Below are 23,182 nucleotides of genomic sequence, written 5' to 3' on the forward strand. Positions count from 1 at the left end.
GAATTAGGTCATTACATATGTGTGCATATACATACACACACACACACACACACACACACACACACACATACACACACACATACATAGCCTGAAAAAAAGAAACTAAAGCTTAGACAGACTAAATTTAAAAGGCAGGAGTGAAGTCCAAATCATCTGACAAGTCCCACATGATAATGGGCTCACAAGAGATGTTCTAGGAAGACTAGAGAAGGAAAAGAACCCAAAGGGGTAAGGAATATGAGCTGGAAGGCACTCTAGGGATAGAGGGAACAGGAAATGAATTTCTAATGAGAGAACTTCAGTCATCAGTGACAGGCTATGGAAGAATGTTTCTGAGGGTTCCTGACAAAAGGGCACTCCTCAAAACACAGGTTAGTGAATATGCCACTGCTACTAGGTACTGAAGTCCTCCAGTTTTAGCCTTTTTAATGAGTCTTATGAAATGTAAAAGAATTTCTTTGAATTCACACTAGCCCCTAAAACAATCTTGTGTTGATTTTCAAACCTGGTCTTACCTAAGTTTGATATTTTCCATTACTGACATTGTTCGGTGATAACAAATATCATCCTAGTTACACTAAAATCCATGTTGTGTTACCATATGTATAACCTGGCTACACTAAATTATGGTTTTTTTTAAATGCTACATTAAATAAAGTGTCTCCTGGCATAATCTTTTTTACTAACTTTAGCTAAAGTATTTTGGATGGAGCTTCAATGTATTCTATTCTTTCTCTAGGACTGACATTTCATTTTTAAACTCTAAATCTGAAGTATGTCATACTTCCCTAATAAAATAAATACACTATTTATGGATTACATAAAATTCCTATGGCAGTAAACTTGATTGGTAAGTGCAATCTAGGCAATTAATGAAAGCTCTGGTTGATGAAACCTTGTCTTTGAAAGGTCTCATTGCACTGATTTTTTTGCATAATAATGCTCAAAATAATCTCGTATCCTTGTCCATGAGCCAGGTTTTAAGTGGATGTGATTACCTGCTTAAGACTGCTGACAGTATCTCTAGTTGCTAGACATACTACCAAAACATAAAAGCCTTGTATCCTTATTCTGAGTATAGGACATGTGAGTATAGTTCATTACTTTAATAGTCCCCTAGAAGAAAATTCCCTTAATACTCCCTTAATCACTCACTTGCAGAGACCAAGTAATGATTTAGGGTAATTAGCAAATATTGTTTATTTCTCCTACAGTTACCTACTATTGTTGCTATTTAGTCATTTTCAGTCACATCTGACTCTTTGTGACCCATTTTGGGGTTTTCTTGGCAGAGATACTGGAGTGGTTTGCCATTTCCTTCTCCAGCTTATTTTACAGAAGAGGAAACTGAGGCAAACAGGGTTAAATGACTTGCCCAGGGTCATACAGCTAGTAAGTATCTGAGATCAGATCTGAACTCAGGAAGACAAGTCCACTGCCCCACCCAGCTACTCCAAGCATTAAGTGCCCACTATGTGTCAGGACCAGTGCTAGATATGGGATGATTTGGTTTAGTTAGATCTCTTGAGACGTTTTCTTTAAAACTGTTTTGCCCTCCACTTCTCTCTACTTAGTGAGGCAGTACTGCTCATAATGATCCACAATCTTTTTTTATGGATATTACAAACAAATTTATATTTTGATCCACAGTGTTGCCTCTGGCCATCTGTTTGGAAAGTCAATCAAACGATAAACTGAAAAGGCATTTTCCATCAACTTAGCTATTTTTCAAAGATATCAATGTTCTTAATCTTAACCATTTCCCAAGTATCTTCTAAATGGGATCATTATTTGTACAGGGAAGGGTTCTGCTTGGTTCCCCAAATATAACCTGATATCCCCAAATGATATCTTTTGCACCTATGTTCATATTTCTTTCTATTCATGGCAAAGAGTCCTAAATTATTATGTGTGAAAGTTTCTGTATTAGAATTTTAACAAATACTATATGTAGCAGTTATGAGAGCACATAGGACTTAAGGGAACTAGAAATGAATCTCAACTCTACTAATTACTACCTGTAGGGCTTTGAGCAAATTATGTCATCTGTCTAGGCCTCAGTTTCTTCATCAGTAAAAGAAGAAAATTGAACTATATGATTTCTAAGGTGCCTCTGAACTCCAAGTGGATTTAGAGTTGAAAAGCTGGCTAGATTTGGAGTCAGATGATGCAGCTTAAAAATCCAGAAGCCGCATTTTCTAGCAATTCGACCTTGGGCAAGTAATTTAACCTCTCTGGGCCTCAACTGCCTCATCTGTAAAATTAGGGGAATTAACTAGATTACCTTTAAGGTCTTTTTCAGCATGATAGCTAGAATCCCTATAAACCTACCACATATGTATCTAAGGAAATTCGTTCACATGATGACTGAGTCAAGAAAAGGCCATTAGGTTGTTCTGGTCCCATAACACACACACACACACACACACACACACACACACACACACACACATCCTGTAAGTTATCAGAAATGAAACATGAAAATATAGTTAGGCCAAAATATTTCTTTTGAAACATCTGTTCTAAGAACCAATTAAAGTGATGACAGAGTCTACTAAAAGTAAAACAGATGACCATTTTGGTGCTGGTTTTAATACCTTATGTAATAAATAGAACAGGAATAAGTCAGCCAATTTGTTTTGGCTGTACATTTTCTATTATGAAATCTGTGCTTTCGAAGTAGCACAGGGTCCAATTAGCCAAAAAGAAAATCAAGTTTTTCCAGCTGATCAGGAAAAGACCTTGAGAAATAATCAGAAAGAGGTCATTCACCCAAGTTTGCATTCATTCAGCAAGAAAATTAAAATCCTTTGTACAATCTCATATTATATTTTATCGTTCCAATTTTTAAAATTCTTTCAATAGCTTTAGCATTAAATAAACAAAGAGATAAGAGAATAAAACTGTAACAGAAAATTAACCAAAAATGCCTCTGGAAAATGAATACAGAAAAGGTATCACAGATACTCTCATTCCACAAAGGATGAAATGCAAAATGACAGTTCTTTTTTCTCTTATTCTTTTTTCTTATTCCTAGCATTGGGAAATCCTACAAAATTTGAAGATCAAAGTGAATTTTAAAAAAAAGTAGAAAGCACTGTCTAGATTCATAGGTTCCCATAGGTTCCCCCTGGGATGGAGGGGGGCGGGGGGGGACAGGGGTAGAGGCGCTGGAACAATCCAGGGGGGCAGTATCTAACCCAACCACAGGGGAGTGATGACTAATTATTTTTTTTTTAAGGGGGAGGTAGGCCAAATAAGTTTGGGAATCTCTGGTAGAGAAATGGCAAAAACAAATTCATCCATATCTCACTGGGGTGTTCATTCATGCCCATACAGTTAAAACACCACCAAAAAAATATATGATGAATTAATCAACACAGCTGGGTAACACCAGTCTATATAAGGCAAAGCAATAAATCAATCAATAAACATTTATTAAGTATCTACTAATTCTCCAGGCACTGTGCTAAGCACTGAGTATACAAAAAGAGGCAAAAGACAGTCCCCCTCTCAAGCAACTTACAATCTAATGGGGGAGACAACATGCAAACAAATATATACGTAAAGCAAGCTATATACAAAATAAATAGTAAATAAATGAGAGAAGGCACTGGAATTAAGAGGACTTGGGGAAGGCTTCCTGTAGAAGGTGGGATTTTAGTTGGGACTTAAAGGAAGCCAGGGAGGTCAGCAGTCTGAGTGGAGAAGGGAGAGCATTTTAGGCATGGGGGAGAGTCAGAAAAAATGCCCAGAGCTGAGCATTTGTTTGTGGAGCAGCCAGGAGGGCAATGTCACTGGATCAATGAGTATGTGTCAGGAAGTAAGATGTAAGGTAGTAGGAGGGGGCTAGGTCATAAAACGCTTGGAATCACAAACACAGCATTTAGTATTTGCTTCTGGAGGCAATAGAAAGCCACTGGAGTTTACAGAGGCAGGAAGGGTGACATGATCAGACCAGTACTTTAGGAAAATCACTTTAATGGCAGAATGGAGGATTTATTGGAAGAGGGAGAGACTTGAGGCAGGCAGACTCACCAGCAGGTTATTGAAATAGTCCAGGTATGAGATGATGAGGGCCTGCACTAGTGTGGTGGCAGTATCAGAGGACAGAAAGGGGTGATATTCAAGAGATGTTGCAAAAATAAAACTGACAGGCCTAAATTCAAAAAAATAACCCCAAAATTTTGAACATGAGAGACAAAAAAATTGGTTTTGCCACTAATAAAAATTATGAAATAATTTGAAAGATTATATTTAAAGATAAACCTGGTTAGAGACATGATGAGTTTGTAGTGCTCATCAAACAATCAAAATATATCCTCCAAGGTGCTGAAAATAGTGGGCCTAACTCAGAAGAAAGGTCAAAGCTAGGGACATACTATCTGTCCAGAAGTGGTAGCTGAATAAATTCTCATTGACTTGAAGCTGTTAGAGTGAATAAGCTTGCCAACAGAGGACCTAAAAAGAGAGGAAAAGGATCAAGGACAGAACCTTGGGAATCACATCAAAGGTTCAGGAAAACAGAGAAGTAGTGAGAGAGGCAGGAAGAAAACGAGTAGAGTACAGTATCTCTGAAGCCAAAAGAGAAGAGATAATCTAGGAGGAAATATCACATTATACAGAGATGGAATGAAAAAAGCCAACAGACTTATTAATTAGGAATTCAATGGTGCTCTTAAGAGAGCAATTTCAGTTGAATAGCAGGAGCAGAAATCTGGCTACATGATATTTGATGAGAATATATACTGAGAAAAAAAATCAGATAAAAACTTTTTCAAGAAGTTTAGCATGAAAATAGATGGGATAGGAGATGGATGAGAAAGGCTGACAGAAAGATTCAAAGGAAGAGCTTCTTTGTACTAAGACCGGAAATGTAGGCACTTTTTAATCAACCATCAAAGCATTTACTGAGCGCTTACTATGCACCAGGCACTGTGTTACACACTGGGGATAAGGGGGGAAAAAAGCAAAAACAGTTACTGTTTTGTTTCACCTCAAGAGAGGTGAAAACATATATAAACCAGCACATACATGTTAAAAACAGAGTAGATGGAAGGTAACTTGGGAGGGGAAGATATGTAGAAGGATTATGAAAGGTCTACTAAAGGAGATGGGGCTTGAGATGAGTCTAAAAGAAAGCCAAGGATTCTAAGAAATAGAAGTGAGGAAGGAGATCATTCCAGTTATGGACAAAAGACAGCATAAAGACACAGAGAAAGGGGTGTAGTTTCACAGAAAACTGGAAACTCTTTGAGAGAAATCATTCTACTATTACATTAATAACCAATTATTAATTTGGGAGCCAGGCTTTTCTCCTTTATTTCTTCATTTAAGGTCCAGCCCCTGTAAAAAGTCAATCTCTAAAGGACGTAACTGATTGATGAGATTGTCCAGCCCTCAAGGTACATGCTTTTCAGTCTTTTCAGACAAGACCCCACCCAACTAGGAGCACTTACTTCTGTTTTGAGTGTAAACAGAATCCAGTCTAGGAGAGTTTTTACCCTGATGAAAGGAGCCCCTGTCCTTGTACCCTTCCATTAGAGTTTAGGGTGACCCAGCTCATGAAGGAGAAAACTAACCAGAGTGGTCTGGATGGAGATGGATTCCCCTGTCCAGATTGCTGGAAGCAGTCAAGCTTCATGATCAAGTCATGTTCTCAGCAGGAGGAGCTGTAGACTTCTAGCTGCCCTCCTCATTAAATGTCCACCAATCAGGGATGTTTTTCACTTGTTAAGGGCATTGCCTTCCAAAAAATATTTAGGCTACTGAGGAAACCACAGACCATCAATTTATTGATTATTATTATAGTCTAATTAATAATTAAGTACCAAAAAACCCTGTTCTCCTGGTTTTTCATTTGTCACACTTGTATGAATTGCTGTTGAATAAAGCGAGTAGAACCAGAACAATTTAAACTATAACAACAATACAATAAAGACAAAAATTTTCAAAGACAAGAATACCGATCAATGCACCGACAAACCCCATTTATAGACGACAGATGATGAAGCATGCTACCTACTTTGTAACAGATAGGTACAGAATGAGACATTTTTTGGAGGTGGCCAATATGGAATTTTCTTTTGCTTGACTATGAGTGTTACAAGACCTCCTCTGCCTCCCCCTCTCCCAACAGGTGGGATGGAAAGGGAAAGAAAAAAAAATTTTTTTAATAGTTGGAGGAAGCATGGGAAAATTTGTAAGTAATGAGGAAGAAGCCAGGAGATAGTAAAAGACATAAAATGTGAAGGGGGAGGAGGTGTGATAGCAAGGAATTATATCTAATTAAGTTAACTTAGATATCATGTAAGGTACATGGAGAGATAAGCATAGTCCAAAAGAAAGAGAAATGTATCTGGGGTAAAAATCTGGATTGAAACCCTAGCTCTGCCACTTACTACCTATGTGATTTGGGCAAGTCATTTAGCCTCTCCGGGCCTCAGTTTCCCCATCTGCAAAATGGTAGCAACAACATCCTAACACCTCTTCCCTTTTTTGTCTCCCTTTCCCCCAAGCAATTAGGCTATTTATTTGAAACTGTCCTTAAGGTTTAATTGGTTCAGGCCATGGACATGGTTGTCTGGGTAGACAATAAGGAAGCCAAAAAAGACAGGACTGGAGTACCTCCCTGAGTCTTCAGACAGCATAACAAGATTGGAAAGCTGCGCTAAACTGAATCAGTGCTTTACCATGTATGAACATCCCTTCCCTACTCTAAACATTCTTTCCCTCCTACAAGCTAAGTAAATTTCCTTTTGTTAACCATTACAAAAATTAAAAGTTTCTCATTCCAATTTTCTACTTGAACTACTGAGTCAGGCTCAACCATTACAAGACAATTGGACTACATAGCCTCTTAAGTTCCCCTTTCACCTCTAAATCTAAGTCTTACAATCCTTTCCAATTCTTAGATTCTATTAAACTCTGACAATAATGCAAATATGAGTGCAATAGAACCACATTAAGCATATATGTCTACTTTCATTCAGGATTCTTCAGCCCTAATGTATATGAACAAATGACATTGTGCTTCCTCAGTAAAGGTAACTTTGGGCCTTGATGGGTGGCACTAGTTTCTCCTCTAGGAAGAAAAGAAGAATCTTTAAACTCTTAAGTCCCTGATATTTCATGGAACACCTGCTGCTGATAAGAAGCAGGCATTGATTTGATGGATACCAACTGCTAAGAACAAAATACAAAAGTATTGTACAACTGCCTCCTTAATGAAAAGCGGTGTCATCTGGTTGGGATAGGTCCATTTCAAGGAAACAATGAGAAGCCTCCTTTTCCTTAAAAAGCAAAAACATACTGATCCCTTTGGCCCTCCACACCACCACAGAAAAGTTTCATTTCCACATCCATTTAATGAAAATTCTTTCACACCTACTAGGAGAAGTAAGGGAGCTTAAGTAATCAAAAGCTCTACAGCACAGGGAAATTCTGCCAGAAATCTTTTGCTTTTGCTGCCTGCGCTGCCTTGGGCTGCTTAAAGAAATAATAGCCTCTTTCTTCGACTGCCCTTCTCAAAAGCAGAGAATGAAAAAAAAATCACTTGTTTCTTTCTCTTGTTTCCTTCAATTCTAAATCACTTGTTTCCTTCAGCTCTATTTCACTTACTAGAACTGGAAATGTTAATAAATGTTAACTTGTTGGTTCATGTCATGAGAAAAATCCCTTCATTAAAAAAAAACCTTCAACTTTTTTATATGAAGAAACAAAACAACTTTCATTTATTTTTAAAGAAAGATGGGGAAAGGAATGGGAAACTCCCAAGTGAGGAAATTCCCTCTACTAATGCAGGTCAGCACATATTCTCCAACTTTTGGTCTTAGAGAATAGTCTAACTCAGTAAAATAAAAGTTTAAGTAATTTGTCCAGAGTCACACAGCCAGTATGTGTCAGAGGCAAAACTTGAACCCAGGTCTTCTTGGTCTAAGGTCAGCTTTGTGTCTACTACGCCATGGTGCTTCTCTATAAAGGAATGCAAAATAAACAAAATACAAATATAAAAGTCATAGCATTATAAACTAAATCCATCATAATGTCCAAAGTTGCAGCAATGGAAAGAACACTATGGTCCTCTAGTCCATCTTCTTAGCCTTACAAGTAAGCAACTAAGGCTCAAAGAGCTACCTAAAGTCACACTGTCACTAATCCCCAGTATCAGGTTTTGAACCTGAGTCATCTAACTCTAAATAAAGTGCTCTTTCCCTTGGTAGACCAAGCTTTTTTAAAAGGTGGTAGGGTATGAGAAAGGACACATGAAAAATTAGACTACAAGTGAAAATTAAACACAGGCTTCCCCTACCCCCCCCAAAAAAAAAACACTTTACAGGCTATGGGGACACAGAGCAACAAATGAACATAACAAGGAAAAAATACCAAAATTTCATGAGACAATGAACTGCAGATCTGCCTTTGTTCTGAGTCTTACAAAGCCCCCTATCATATTTTCTATGTGCCTTTCTATCTCCTCAACCCAAGTTAGAAATCTGATCTTTGACTATAAAAATACATACAGTTAGAAGAAGAGAAATAAAGATAGTTGAAAGAAACAATGCAGCAACCTGATCAAATAAGGAAATATATATTTACAATGATGGAAACCTTGAGCACACATTAACATTTTAAGCACAGAAAACTGGTTAAATTACATGAGAAAAAGATTCTGTTGTCATCTCTTCAAGAGGACAGGACTTTTTTTTTGAAAGCTGCAGTTTAGAAACAACTACTACAAAATAAAATATCATGCATATTACCACAAAGCAGAAGCACAGGAAAGGGAACAGAATCCTCAGAGACAATGGCTTAACATCCAATAAATAAAAGATATTTCAAATCCACCACCAAGCCTTTTTGTATATCTCCTTTTTGGCTGACATCCCATAAGAAAGAATCAGTCTGAGCTACAGAAAAGCCACCCTACTTAAAAGGCAATGAGATTTAATGTACCAGGTACAGGTCTGGAACCACACAAAGTTCTGCCATCCATAAGCTCACTTATTAAAGTACAGTATTTTATTAACAAAGAGAAGGCACAATTTCTGGTCCTTGGTTTCTGTACTTGTAAACAGGGTCAAGAGAGCCCTACTTGAGGCAGCCAGGAGGAGACTAAACACAGTGTAGGACTAGTAGACTAGTGAACCTAAGTTCAAATCCAGCCTCAGACACTAGTTACATGATCATTTACATGATCTTTAGGAATAAAACAAGGGATGTCGATTCTATGCCCTCTAAATTGCTTTCTAGTTCTAAATGTATATCATGATTCTACTCTTCCTTAGAGGAAAGTGTTCAAGACTAAGGAGTTATCAGTTGGCCTTTGAAACAAAAGAAAATCTGAAACTGGTCACATAACTAGTAACTCAGAGAGCAGAATTAGTCTTCAGGTACCAGCTCCAGGACTTTCTCCACTATACCAAGATGCCTTCAGGCATGCAATCTTGGCCCTCTCAACTGATAGTAAGAAGCACAGAAGACCATAGAATAATAGATTTGGAGCTAGAAATGGTGATTTGAAACCATCCACTCCAATCCCCTCATTTGACAGAGGAGGAAACTAAGTCCCAGAGAAGGGCACTGAATCACCCTCAGTCCCAAAGCCTGGTGTGCTAACATAGTAGTTGACTGAATACATTGGAAACCTCTAAAAAGAGAAGGATGAAAGTTCCTAGAACTTTTTTTCAAGGAGGACAGAGGTAGAAATGAACCAAAGAAGACATGACTGCTATAAGAGTCTTCTTGACATAAATCAAATGTAGCTATTAATGACTAGAATCAGATTAAATATCAGTTATACTTAAACTCTACCTATCTAATGGGTACCTTGGTTGAAAGAAGACAGATGTGCCTGAAAAATCATGTGCAAACTGAATTTTGATAAATTAAATCCTATTCTAAGGGAAATCGTGCAATAAGGAAGACTGTTATCTAAGCAAAGCTAATGGTGAATTATTTCTTTCCTAAAAGATCCTTTTATCACACAAAGAATTACACCTGCTAAATGATTTGCTTTGTAAGTTCTAATTTCCATATAATCAGGTCTTCCTTGAAGGATTGAAACTTAAGTTCTCCACAATACAAATCAAGATTTGTAGATTCAACCCTTTGGATAAAACTTTTATTAACTAAAAAGAAAGAAAATGCAAACACAAGTATGTCAAATACCAAATAAAGAGCATAACACATGAACTTCTTTAAAAAAAAAAAAACAAAACAGAACACCCAGCACAAATTAACTGTGTACTTTCAACCAAAACCTGATTTCATAACCTCTAAATTCCCAACCAGGTTCACCAAATCTTCAAAGAACATTGTGATGTTTAGGTTGCAAATGAGAAGGCAATTCCAGGTGGCAGCTATGTTACAGACTTTTGGAAGGGAAATAAAATAAAAAAACAAAAGGTTTCTATAAAACTCTCAAACACTTTCCAAAATGATAACATTTTGCAACAACTTGAAAGAAATTTTAAAAGAAAAAAAAAACACACATAGAGTGGACATTAGGTAGCCTGTATAGAGAAAGAACTTTCCAAGTTTTGAGGAAGCTTGTGAAAAGTTGACTTGTAATTGAAAAAAGACAATTTCATACTACAAAGTCACACTTAACAAGAATTTATTAAGCACCTACTAGACACCAAGTACTGTGTGCTAAGCAGTAGAGATACAAATAAAAGCAAAACACAGTTCCAACCCTTAAAGAACTCACATTCTAATGGGTGAGGTAACACGCAAATAGCTGTTTATATACAAGCAATACAAATGGCAAAGTGAAGATGGGGGGAGAAGGCACTCACATTAAGGAGGACCAGGAAGGGCTTCTTTTAGAAGATGGAATTTTAGCAGTGATTTGAATGAAGTCAGGAAAAGATAAAGAGAAAGAGCATTCCAATCATAAAGGATAGATAGTGAAAATTCATGGGAGAAGGCCAATGAAAAGACATAAAGTTGGGGAAATGGAGTGTCATGAGCAGAGAAGAGCAAGGATGCCAGTGTCACTGGATCATGGAGTTGTGTTAATAGGAGTAAAGTATAAGAAACATGGAAAAATAGGAAAGGGCTAGATTGTGAAGGGCTTTAAATCCAGAGGATTTTATATTTGCTCCTAGAGGAAACAGAAAGCCACTGGAATTAATTGAAGGGGGTGGGGAAGAGAATTACTTTGGCAATTGAGTGGATGATGGACTGGAGTGGGGACAGACTTGTGGCAGGGAGACCAGCCAGCAGTCTGCTGCAACAGCCCAGGTGTAAGGTGAAGAAATGGGCTTACAAAGTGGCCATCAACACCAATCAACTGGGCAAAGATTAGATACGGGAGGCAAGAGAGAGTAAATAGAAATTACACCTAAGTTGCCAGACTGGTGACTAGGAAGACAGTGGTACTTTGAACAGTAATAGAGACATTCAGAATACAGGAGCATTTAAGGGGGAAATTAATTCAGTTTTGGTTGAATTAAATTCCAGATGTTTATGGGAGATCCACTTCAAGATGTCCAACAAGCAACCGAAGGTGTGGAGATGTGACATCAAGAGAGAGGTTAAGGCTAGATAAACAGACTCTAAGGATTAAGGACTGCAAGGCATGAGCATTCTATAGAAAATATATCTATTGGAACAATGGACCAAAATTTTCAGCAGTATTTTATTTTATTATTTAATCTACTTTTACCTGTTATATTATTTAAGTAGAAATGGATAAAAAAAAATTTAAGAAGATACGGACAATGCAAAGAATCAAGTCAAGTCAGCAAGCAATTATTAAGCACTTATTATGTGTCAGGCCCTGTGCTAAGTATGGGGAACCCAAACACCACCAGAAAGGAAGACAGTTCCTGCCTTCAAGGAGCTTACATGCTAATGAAATAAGACAACACATAAAAGGAAGCTGAAAAGTCAGGGACTGGGGCACTTGAGAGATCAAAGAAATAAAGGTGTGGGGGGGGGTGTTGTTTGGTGGTAAAGAAATTCCTGTGTCAAATCAGGAATGCAGCATGTACAGGGATGAAAGACATGGTTGGCATGGGGTTCCTCCTTCAAATGAAAATTCGGAAAGGAGCTAACCAATCAGAGGGAGAGGATTCAAGAGTAAAGGCTACTGTACAAGGTAAATAGTTGTCCGAGAACGAGCTTCCCTATGGCATAGTAGCCAAAGTCCTACGGAGGGGTCAGAAGTGCAGCCTAAAGAGGAACAAAGATTTACTCACAGACTCAAAATTGGATAATCTTAGATTTAGCAGGTAGATGAAAACAATGTCAGTGTGACTATGACTTACCAAGCTGTTATAAGACTATTTTGATCCGGAAGGGGCCTTAAGAAATGATCTGGTCCAATTTCTCAGGACCCCCCCCAAACACATATTCTACAGATAAGAAACTGAAACCCAGAAAGGTCATTCATGCACAGTAACAGAGGTAATATAACCACTTCCCCACTATGCACTCATTCCTCAACCCTTTGCAATCTGGCTTCCAAATTATCACTCTACTGAAATTACATTCTCCTATATGGTTAGCAACGACTCTTAATTGCCCAATCAAAAGGCCTTTTCTCAGCCCTCATCCTCCTAAAACATTCTGCAGCTTTCAAAACTGTTGACCATCCCTTTCCTTCTAGATACTCTCTTTCCTTTGTTTCTGTGATACTACTCTTTACTAACCTTAGAAGTGAATAAAAAGCAAAGCTGAGGGGCAGCTAGGTGTCGCAGTGGATAGAGCACCAGCCTGGATTCAGGAGGACCTGAGTTCAAATCTGGACTCAGACACATAACATTTACTAGCTGTGTGACCCTGGGCAAATCACTTAATCCCACTGCCTAGCCACCCCCCAAAAAAAAAAAAAGTAAAGCTGCGATTCCATTCCAGGTATTCGGACTCTAAAGCCAGTACTCTTTTTACTACAGTCTTCTAGCTACAATTTGACTCAAAGAAAAATTAAAAGAACAGTTAAAGTGTCAAGTATATTCTACTGCACCTCTACCACATGAAAATCTCTTAAAATCAAACATCTGAAGAAGCATTTTAAAGGAATAATCTGTTGGACCCAGCTATTTTTGAAAATTCAAGGAATACACACCCAGAAACAATAGCAATCAGTATTCATCAATTTTCCGCACAATGTTTCTGGACCTAGTGTGTTCAATAAATATTAAACAAATGAATTATTAAATGAATGGTGTTAAAGAGTTCATCCTATTTTTTTTATTTCCAATAAACACTATACACAATATGTGAAATGGTCCATCACAACTTCTTCCAGGGCTTAACAGACTCTTAAACATAAAAAAAGGAATTACTATTAGCTCATAAATGATTTTTTACCTCATTTTTATGAAATTTATTTTTCAACCTGGGTTAGAATTGGAATTAGAGTTGCCCAGCACTATTAAAAACTTTTTCAAAGAGAAAACATTCTGCTCAAAGGTTGACAATTACGCTAGCAGAGTTAGGCAAATAAGGTAAAGGAAAACGTTTCACTCAAAGAAAAATGAGATCCTGGAAAAAGGACAACCTAAGATTAAACAAAGAACTTTAATTACTAACAAGAGTGTACAATTACTCTGCATTCACTATTCTGCTATCACCATTCACAACCTACACCATAAAAGAAAACTATGATCAGATCCAGGGAAAGAAAGTTAATTTTAATTACTAAACAGAGACTTCTTTTGCCAAAATTGAGTCATCTAAAGCAGCTGTATCTATTCAACATGACTTGAAAAATCAAAAATGCCCAGATGGCTATTTAACACACAAAGAAAACAGAAACTCAAAAATCAGATAACTGAATTTGACTTCTCACCCTTTCTTAAAGAACTTATAAAATGAATGGTCTGAAGGTTTTGTAACTAATTTGTTTTTGCTTTTTTTATCTGTTTTTTTTTCAAATAATAATTAATGGAATTAGAATAAGGAGGGGAAAGGAAAAGTTAAGAAAGGGGACAAATAATATGTAGCATTAATTGATAAATCATCTACTAACATGAAAATATTTTGCAGTAACACAATCCAGTACCTGGAGTTAAGTCATTTCTATCACTCTTTAAAATCAAAAGACTCAGAAAGTAAGCCTGATTCTCACAATAAGAAAGGCAGAGGAGTGAGAGAACAGATCATTAACCCATACATGCACTCTCCATAACATACGACAGTAGCTCTCCAATTTTCTGCTGTGATGGAAAACTTTACTTTAAATAATATTTTTTAAAAAACACAAATAACAAAACTAATATTTTTAAATCATATTTTGGGATGAATTATATTAGAAACTGATCAATTTTATTATAAATTGATATGAACATAAAAAATTTTACCAAAAATTACAAAAAAGAAAAAACTTTACTACTAATACATATTTTATATTTGTGAACAATATTAGGCACAATTGCCTTATATAATGCTTCACAATTTTGATTACTTACTACACAAGTCCAAATTTTAAGGGATTCTTTCTGTTTATCACATTTCTATTTTTAAAAATTCAAGAGATTTATTTCTAAATCCACTGTTTTATTTGCATTTGTAACATTTGCAGAATTACAATCTACTTCATGTTTACAGCCAAATAAACTAAGATGACAAATTGGTATTTATTGTTTACACAGACGCCACAGAGACTAACAATCAATATACTATGGATCATTATTGGGTATATTCAGTGATTGATTCTAGACCAGTAAGAAGCCAACTTCTCTATCCCATGAACAATTTCACCTACTCTAATGCAAACTATGGGGCAGCTCAGAGGCACAATAAATAGAGTGCCAGGACTGCAATCAGGAAGACCCCTCTTAGTGAGTTCAAATCTGGCCTCATACACTTACTTAGCTGTGTGAACTAGGCAAGTAACTTAACCCTGTTTGTCTCAGTTTCCTCATCTGTAAAATAAGCTGAAGAAGGAAATAGCAAAGTATGCCAGTATTTCTGCCAAGAAAACCTCAAATGGGGTGAAAAAGAGACAGATACAACTGAAAACGACTGAACCCCCCCAAAGAAATATAAATCATAACTGAGTTATTTGTGAGGATCAAGTGAGCTAATTTTTTTTTAAAAATGTAGTTCTTTAGTTTTTATGGCTCAATGTGGTGTCTGACTTACTACACACAATAGTTTGGTCTCTGATAATGCTCTACTTCCATGTCCAGTATCAATAGTTTATTGGTGGAGTTCTCAAAGTATTTTGGAGTCTGTATTTATGAGTATTTGTTCTCTATTGGTCCATGAAAGATGGCAAGCTTCTGATTATAATTCTAGCCACCATATTTTTCTAGGTTTTTTTTCATTTTGGGTATCTGCAATGATAGGCATCTTTTTGCATAATAAACACTGCCCATTAAGTCGGACCTCCACAAAAATAATCCTTCTATAATTCCTGGTGGCAATAACCTGGTCCTTAATTGTCATCATAAACCACCCCGTGTCCATAAACAGATCTGAATGATTCAGTCATTTGTTTAAAGCATTTTTGCTAATATACTACTGGCTAAGTTCATGCAATAGTGCACATAGCAATCCTTTTGATTCCACTCTTGGACGTTAGCAATTTCAGAGGCTCTTAACAGAAGGTAAAACACTGGTGATTATATTCAATAAAACCAATGGCAATGTACCTGCTATCAGTCTTTATTATTGCTCACTGAAGTGATTTCTTGTTTCAAAAGTATTTCCCTAAGTTTATAATTCCTTTAAAATGCTGTCCATCCTTGATACCTTGACTTGCTCTCTTCTCTACAATCTCTTTTGCCTCCAGTTTTCTATCCTAAGTACCTGCCATGTAATAGAGCAGAAACTGAATAAATGCTTGTTGGTTGACCAGATTGTTCCAAATGCTGAGTGGCATAGTTGTCCATTTACTAATACTTTCTGTTTCCATAATGTCACCAAGCAGGGGTGAAGAAATTGCATGAACCTTTAAACCTTTTAAACCCTTGAAAGTTCCTCCTTACTTTGCTACTATATTCTCCTTTGCTTACCCATTATACTACACCCAAGGTAACTTCTCCTTTCCAACCTCCAACATCTTTCTTCTTCTTCTTAAACAAATGCTGAAAATGGCCTTCTTATAAATATGTACATAATTTACATGCCAATTAAATTAACCATTTTCATTTAAACCAACAGAGGATCTGGCCTTTCTTGGGTTTATATGTAGTCAATACTTTGGGATTAACAAAAAAAGCTTAATATCAAAATAACTAAAATTTTATGTGGACATTTACAAATAGCACTATTAATGTCTTATTCCAATCCATCATTATGAGGTGTAGGCGATCCTATGTTCTTGAAGGTTATGTTAATGAAGTATAGGCTATAGAAGGTCCTACAAAGTCAGAAAGACTTCAATGTGGGGCCCCATGCTGTCTGAGAAAAAAACCAGAGTTCATAGACGCTCGTCACCAGATTGGCCACAGGGTAATTTTTAGCTACACAAAAACTTCCAAAGATCATTTACCAAATGGTAAAGGGTTCAATAAGTGCTGCCGGAGAGATGCCCCATTCCTACAAAGTTACAGAACTCATCCGGGACAGCTCCTCACCAGAAAGACCTACTGGAAAAGCACCAGGGGCCCTCTCTCTCCTTTACCTCTCCCTTTCACCTGGACTGTTTCACTTTTCACAGGGATTAGATGGATCTTCTCCTCCTGATGACAGCCAGCGATTCCTAAGGTCCTCCATCTGCCCTGCCTCTAAGCCCCACCTTCATCTGGCACTGTCATCTAAACAAACTACATAACTTAAAGAGCCTGTGGGCTTGTCCATCCATCCATCCCACCATTTCTAGAACCTTAGAACTTCTGGCATTTCCATCTGCCCTTTCTTGTATGTGTTGTCTCCTCCACTTAGAATGTGAGCTCACCGAGAACAGGGACTGTTCCACAGAAAAAAGCACAAGGTTAGGAGACGAAGCATCTTGTTCAAGGAACAGCAAAAAGGCCAGAGTCACTGAAACACAGAATATGTGAAGGGATTGAGGTGTAAGAAGGCCAAAAAGGGGCCAGGTTATGAAAGGCTTTTAAAATCCTCAAATGGAAGATTTTATATTTGATACTACAGGTTAATAAGGAGTCACTGGATTTTATTAACTAAGGGAATAATATGGTCAGATCTTGGTTTAGATCATTCTCAGTTCTTTTGATGGGTAATGATAACAGACTGAAGGCTTAAGCAAAACCATAAGGTATTTAAACTACCTCTCTGGAAGATGACATATCTTGTATTTTGACATATTTTATATCAATTACTCTTGACATTATTATATTGGTGGTATGTTTCATTATTATTATTGTTAATATTAACAGCTACTGCTTTGAGGTTTGCAATCACTTAATAAATCCTATCTTATTAGATCCTCACAACAACCCTGAGAGAGGTAAGTAAGTACTATTATTATCTCCATTTTGCAGATGAAGAAACATGACAGACAAGTTAAGTGGCGTAAGCAGGATCACACAGGTATTGAGTGTTTGAGGTAAGATTTGAATTCAGGTCTTCCAGACTCCAGGTCTAGCACTCTATCTACTACACTATCCTTCCCAGTATACATCAAATATTTTAGCATTTTCATCATGGTTTATTTTACATATTTGCAGTACATGATTAAACCAGAAGTATGGAACACAATCAAAGGCTTCCTGGCAATCAATCAATGCAGTGTAAATGCTAGGGTATTTTCAGATGGCTTCCTCACTAATTACCAAATCAATAAAAAGTTACTCTTGATACCCCCAGCACAGCCTTTCCATTATGAACCCAATAGTTTCCTTTAAATGTTTATAGATTTCTTCATAGATAAAATCTGAGAATACTTTGTATGAAGTATGTAAACACACAATTCATCTATATTTGGAGGTCACTGGTATTCTTGGGCTTTTTGTAACAAATATGTGATACCTTCTGTTAAGAAAGATGGAGGGGCAGCTAGGTGGTGCAGTGGATAGAGCACTGGCCCAGAAGTCAGAAGGACCTGAGTTCAAATCCAGCCTCAAGCCAAACACTTGACACTAGCTGTGTGACCCTGGGCAAGTCACTTTAACCCCAATTGCCTTAAAAAACAAAAATAAAAAAACTTTTAAGAAAGACGGAATGAAGTCTGCACTTAGCTAGTAACTCATGACCTACTGCAAAGTGTTTGAGCCAATAATTACAGATCTTATCCAGACTCACTTATGCACAGAAGCTCTAGTTTTTGTCACCTCTTAATATAGCCACTTTGTCATTCATTATATAAATGGTACACAAGCTTTATGTTTAACATTTGATCCAACTTATGTAACTCTGTTGGATAGTTTTTATTGTTATCATTCTCTCCATCCACACAACACAATGTAGGAGAACAACAAATGTAGGAAAGAGGATAAATAAGTTTGATGTATGTGCTTATTTCACATTACAACTCTTTCCTTTGTGAAATCTCTTGCAGTGCTTTAAGAATACCTTAAGTTCTATAGTACATACTTTGAGATATGCTGGTATAAGGAATGAGGAAGAATTTAAAAAGATAGCATGGCTTAGTAGAAAGAGTACTGCACTGGGAGTCATGAGATCCAAAGTCTGTCATTCATTTAATTTCTCTGAGACTCTTTAATCTTCTATAAAACAAACAGATCGGATTAGATGATTTCTCAAGTTCCTTTATGATTCTATGAAAATAATTCATTCCCAGATCCAAGGCTAATGTATGGAAAGCACTTTGCTTCCCACATTAGAGTTTTCTTAACTACACATCCTTAATATAAAGTCTCCAAAGAATCAAGGGTGAGATAAGGGGTCACTACATGCAACCCAAAAACCCATTCACAAAGCTACAGGCACTACTTCCACTTAGTACCAGAACAGAGTCCCATGCTATTTTAAAGTATGACAGATAATTTCCATAATTAGTGCTCATGGAGAGGATAGGTTTTAGGGGAATGACTCCCCATATGACATAAGTATATATTCATTTTAAGTGAATAATCTTAAAACAACAGGGGAGGAATTTTTCTTCTTCACCCTTGGGAGAATGCATTATTTCACAGATGGTGAATGATAGCCCTCTCTCCCACTAAAAAAAATTTTTTTTAAATCAACCCAACAATACTTTTTTATCATAGTCTCTACTCCATAAAATGTAAATGATCACAGGAAACTAGCAAAGACAACACAAGAAAATAAAACTCCAGTTTCAATGTGAGAGTAGAGAAAAACAGTTCAGACATTATGAATGATGAGCTAAATATACCCTGAAAAAAAAGTAATAGTCACATATGGTTATTAACATATTGTATTTTGGAAAATGGTACACCGCCACTGTGCATGCCCTACCCACATGTTTCACAAGTACAGCTTGCTACTTTTAAAAATAGGGCTGCCTTGGCATAAGCAGCACAGATGAGTAGTAAGTAGAGAGCCAACAGAGTTGTGATACCACAATGTTCTTGTCTTTTGCACATGCTATATGCCAAACTGTACATTCTAACTTGAAATCTAAACCACAAGAACATGCCAGGAAGAAAAAGTATGTAGTCTGATTTTCTTAAACTATTAGCAGTGAAGTCTAGTTTTGATCTGTAAACTGAGAATGGGTAAATGTCACATTAAGAAAATTAAAAGTAAATTTCTAACTTTAAAACTGTAACTCCTTCCAAGGAACATATTCATAACCACTAAAGTTAACTGCTCCCAATATTTTTACACAAAATAATTGAATTAATGAAGGCATTCAATTCCTGGTTTTTAGGGTTTCACCAAAACTATTTCTAAAAGTACAAAGGTACATTTTGTTCTAGGCACTAGCATTGTAAGAGTGCTATTTATCATCTGGACCCTGAAAAACAATGCCAGATCCTAGTGCTAAACGATAAAGTTTCCTTTAATGTTAATATGAAAAGGATGAAGCTTTCACTTCGGGAAATATATATATATATATATATATATATATATATATATATACATATATATATATATATACATATATATAATATATACATACATATATATACATACATATATATACATAATTATATACATACATATATATATACATACATATATATATACATACATATATATATATACACACACACACACACATCTCAATTATAGCTAATCAGTGGGACAAGAAAAATATTAAATTGACAAATTATTTTACTTTATATCTAAAGCAACAACTAATTGTTTAGGTAATAGTTGTTTCTTGACTACAACTTACTAGTGGTCACTAAAAATGAGAAACTTGGGATATAGGCTTTACATTTCAAAGTAAAAGTTCAGTCAATACTATCATCTGCTATAATCCTGTTAATAAGATACATATAATAAGATATTGGAAACTAATTTTGGGACACATCAAATAATCCAGGGTAATAATGAACTTGGTAATAGTTCCTGCTGAGTCTGGAAAAGGAAGGAAGGAAGGAAGGAAGAAGGAAGGAAGGAAGGAAGGAAGGAAGGAAGGAAGGAAGGAAGGAAGGAAGGGAGGGAGGGAGGGAGGGAGGGAGGGAGACAGATTTTCTTGAAAAGATATGCAAGTGCTCACTTCATCAGCACAGACACAAAACTGGAACAATACAGAGATTAGCATGGCCATTGTACAAGAATGACATGCAAATTTGTGAAATGTTCCATATTTTTCTGAATATGTTGTCCAGAATGAAAGAAATCCAGAAGTGCACCCACTATATCACTGGTGGGAGTAAAGAATAGGTAGTCAACTCTGTCTTTACAGAACAGGCACAGAAATGAAGCTTTAAACTACAGTATACATGACAGAGGCCATTGACGAGTACTGCATGCAGCTGCTAAAGGAATTTAAGAAGACTCTTATCTCTGTTACTCTGTTTAACCAAGGGTTCAAACTTCCAGAAAAATAAGATGGTATAAAAAAAAAAGGAGGATGCAAGGAAAATTTCAAGAATTTATGAGAGCTAATGAAATAAATTCTGGATAAGAAGGCTGAAAGTGACAATCTCCAATTGGCTAGTCTTCAGCCTACTGTGTTATGATTAGCACATATGTTGAGATAGCTAACATGCAACACAATTTGAAGATAAAAGCAGTGAAAGACAACTCCACAATGGATTACATGATGGCTAAGCCCAGATTATCCCATAATGGAGACTCTTTGGCAGAAGGCTGAGACTGACAAGAATGACAAGGCTGTGAAGGATCTAATGGTGTTACTTTTCGAGACAGCCTTGCTATCTTCTGGTTTCTCCCTTGAGAATCCCTAGATTCACTCAATCTAAATTTACTGCATGATTACGTTAGATCTTAGCAACGATGAGAATGAGGTGATGGCAGAAATACCCAATGCTGCTATTCCTAATAAGATACTCCCCCTTGAATGAGATGAAGATGTATCCTGAATGGAAGAGGTAGATTAGTCCTCTACACCAGATCTCATCCTCTGCATAGTTCCATGTTTCCCAAAGTAGCAGTGGAGGCCCTGTACAGCTTGGCTCTATCTACAATGTCAAGTGGTTTGTTTTTTTCCTTCTATTCTGCAATGTATAAAGGCAGAGATTCAAGTCTCTCTGTTCCCTTTCCTCTTCCCTGGGGAGGAGAAGGCTGTTTGTTTATTTATTCTGAAATTAAAGTATGCAGAATAAGAATAATGAAGTTTTATATTTAAAAAAAATAAAAGATATGTGAATTATCAGCAAAGATGGAAAAGTAGAGAAAGTATGACAACCTAGCTTTCTACTACTACTCCACTGAAAAGCAAAGAAGAGCATCATATTTTAAATAGTGATTGAAAAAACTAAGGAGCAACTATAGTGAGCAATTTTCCAGTATAAGCTAGCATAGGAAGAAAAAAAAAAGGCCTACAGGAACTGGGCAGAAGATCTAGCCAGGAAAATCCCCTAAAGAACTTTCTAGCATGGAGACTAGTGGGAACTTCAGGGGTTGTATACAGCCCTCCCTCACTTAAATCCAATTCACTTGCATATCATGGTATCACCTCCCTGATGTCATGGTCCTCTCTGAGCAAAGGACAAACAACCACCACCACCAAGATAAGGAAAAGTCTCAGATATAACACATATAAAGCCTGAAACTACGTGTGTACCATCTAAGGATGAAGATCAGGAGTCAGCCTCAGGTCTGATATGCACAAGACCCCAGAAATGGGCCTTGGAGAGGACTTAGTTTGTGTACTGAGCAAGAAGCAAAAACAGTAACTGTGGGGCTCTGACCTGAGAAGGGATGCAGATTCATTCCACGAACACTCATAAGAAGCTCAAATCAAGGGTGAGCTTACAGTTGTCATACTGAACTTTCAGAGCCTTCTCTGTAACAGTATGTGGCAGTCTATTAGAGCTCCAACCAGGAAAAAGTCTGCACTTGTGTTACCTAGATCAGACCAGGAGGACAGTGATCAGACTTTGCCCTAGATCAGAACTCTTAAGATGGGGCTAAAAGTTTATAGGTCCACGGCCTGAGTCGACCCTAAGATCACTGAAGAATACAGCCTTCAATAGTCATACAAATCCACAGTAAAATATCCAGAGAATACAGATTAGGACTAAACAAGAACACAGCAGTACCTCCAAAAAACAACAGAGCCTGACCCTAACAAAAAGTCTCAATTCAGGAAGCAAGGCTAGAAGAATCAGTGAACAAAAAAAAAAAAAAAAGGAAAAAAGACACCCACAATGAAGAGCTATTTTAGAGTCACTGATACCAAAGACATAATCCATAAGAACAGAATAACCTCACAATATTTACAAGTGAAGCCTCAAATAAAAACACAACGGTGGCCACAAGATCAACCAGAATTTCTGGAAGAAATGTAACAAGAGTTTAAAATCATATAATAAATGAAATGAGATATCTTAAGAAACTAAAGGAAAGACTGGGATGGAGAATTAACGGCTTAATACAGGAGGACAAGATTTTATCCAATTAGTCAATTGACTAATAGTCAATAGACCAATTTATCCAATTAGTCAATAAGCATTTATTATTATTATTATTGACAAGTAATAGATTCACTAAAAATTTAAATGGACCACATATAAGTTAATTACTTCATAAGTCAACAAGAAATACTGAAACAAAGTCAAGACTGAAAGAATTGAAGAAAATATAGGATACCTCATTTCAAAAACAATTGATCTCTATAGAAAACAGGTCAAGGAAGAAAATAACGTAGGAATCATTGGGAAGCTATGAACCATCCCCAAGCCCCCGAAAAAGAGCC

The 23,182-nt window shown here is 36.7% G+C and overlaps 1 protein-coding gene and 1 non-coding gene across 4 annotated transcripts in view; one reads left to right on the top strand and one right to left on the bottom strand.

Annotated features, from left to right (window-relative positions):
• DTD1 (D-aminoacyl-tRNA deacylase 1) overlaps positions 1-23,182 on the bottom strand; it is a 213,320-nt gene that overhangs the window by 80,545 nt on the left and 109,593 nt on the right. The window lies entirely within an intron of this gene.
• LOC144456006 (U6 spliceosomal RNA) lies at positions 20,508-20,610 on the top strand. Its single transcript, XR_013484918.1, has one exon. It is a non-coding gene; the product is annotated as a U6 spliceosomal RNA (small nuclear RNA).

The sequence above is a fragment of the Phascolarctos cinereus genome, unplaced genomic scaffold, assembly GCF_003287225.1.
Source record: "Phascolarctos cinereus isolate Bilbo 61053 unplaced genomic scaffold, phaCin_HiC Scaffold_2;HRSCAF=192, whole genome shotgun sequence".
Classification (NCBI taxonomy): domain Eukaryota; kingdom Metazoa; phylum Chordata; class Mammalia; order Diprotodontia; family Phascolarctidae; genus Phascolarctos; species Phascolarctos cinereus.